The sequence below is a fragment of the Geospiza fortis genome, unplaced genomic scaffold (genome assembly GCF_000277835.1).
Source record: "Geospiza fortis unplaced genomic scaffold, GeoFor_1.0 scaffold37, whole genome shotgun sequence".
NCBI lineage: Eukaryota > Metazoa > Chordata > Aves > Passeriformes > Thraupidae > Geospiza > Geospiza fortis.
In genome coordinates, this window is record NW_005054449.1 from 136,159 (window position 1) to 137,757 (window position 1,599).

At 51.7% G+C, this 1,599-nt stretch overlaps 1 protein-coding gene across 1 annotated transcript in view; it reads right to left on the bottom strand.

The window, feature by feature from the left end:
- COLCA2 (colorectal cancer associated 2) overlaps nucleotides 1-1,599 on the bottom strand; it is a 6,827-nt gene that overhangs the window by 2,780 nt on the left and 2,448 nt on the right. The window lies entirely within an intron of this gene.

The following is a 1,599-nucleotide window of genomic DNA, read 5'->3' on the forward strand; positions in this document are numbered from 1 at the left end:
CTGCTGCTGTCCCAAGGAACCTGAGCAAGGAGAAGGCAAGGAGAGGAGCTGCGGCACACAGCGAGGTGAGTCTGGATTTCAGAGAAAACTCTTGAAATAAACCTTATTTCCCTCCTAGCTGTGGCTGGGAATACCTCCCTGGCATTGACAGAACATTAGATGAATGTGCGGAACAGGATTTTTGCTGGGCACAGCAGCCGCCCGGGGCGAAGCCCCTGCATCAGCTCCGTGCTGAGGGGCTCTTTTTGTTCTTCTTGCTCTTTTTGCTGCATTCCAGTTTTACAGAGCTGCCTCTGAAACTGGTGTGTGTTAATTTCCAGGAGCGTGAATTCCACACTGGAGGGAATCCCAAGGAATACCTAGGGATGGATATTACTGGGAATGAGTCATTAACGAATGACCACCGCAGGCGTCCCAGCAGACTGGACTGGTGTCGTTTGAGAAGCAGCTCTGGCAGTGCTCCTGAAAAGGGACAGCTTCGTTTCTTAAGGAATGCTGGAAGCTGAAGCAAGACAGATCAACCACTTCTGGGAACCTGACCTGCTGGAAGGAAGAAATCCACCCCAAAAGTAACGGGAGTTTTGCTGCTTGGGGGCCAGGATTTTGCTCTGCAAGTACAAAAATACTGGTGGGGTTTTTCCGCTCAGATTTAATTCATACAGCCCTCCACCTCATTTCCTTTACTCAAGATGCTCTCGAGTGAACAGCTCATTTCCCTGGCAACAACTTCCGGGCACATCCCGTGCATTTAATTCCTGAAACAGTGACTCTTCTGGGCTGAGGGTGCCTTTTGTCCCTGCTGCAGACGTGACAAGGCAGAGATGGAGTCCCCAGGCTGAGGTTTCTCAGCGCACATCCTGCCAGCCCAAAGCCTCGGGGCTTTTGGGGCGGGCCATACCTTGAGCAGGTCACCGAGGTGACTTCCCTCACCGCCACTTTTCACTTTTTCCTGTGTGGGCACCACTGGGGTTGTGTGAAGTGCTGGTGGGAAGTGAAAACCGGTTCCACGCAGCCCTGGGACACCTGGCTGTGATGAAGAGGCTGCTGCTGTTGGGGCTGCAGGGGAGCAGTGACCCAGCGTTTCCAAAACCTGACAATTCTCCTCACCCAGACCTCTCTGCCCCTGGATCTCAGGCTGGTTTTTGTGCAATCAGCTGCAACAAAGTGCAGAAGCTGAAATCTGAAAGGCTCCAAGAGCTGCAATGTCATGAACCAGGAAGAAACAATGATTTGCCAAGCTCTTTATGCAAATCCCCTGAGTGGCTGGAGCTGGAGGAATCCTACAAAGGCTGGGAGAGTGAATGAGAGGGAATGTGCAGGTGTGTGTGTGCACACAGAGCTCCAGCCCCTCCTCCAGAAGGGATGGGGCTGCCCAGGTGTGCTTCCATCCCAGAGGGAGTGACCTTTCTGGAGCAGCAGCTCTGCTTTCTCCCTGTATTCCTCACATTCTCACTCCTCTAGGTCACTGCTGCGATTACTCTGACTGAATGTTCCTTTCCCCCACCCTCACCAGCCTGTTACATGTAGATTTTGGCCCAGACATTACAGTCCTGGCAAAAAAAAAAAAAAAAAAAAAGCCATTAAAAAAGAAGGGAAAAA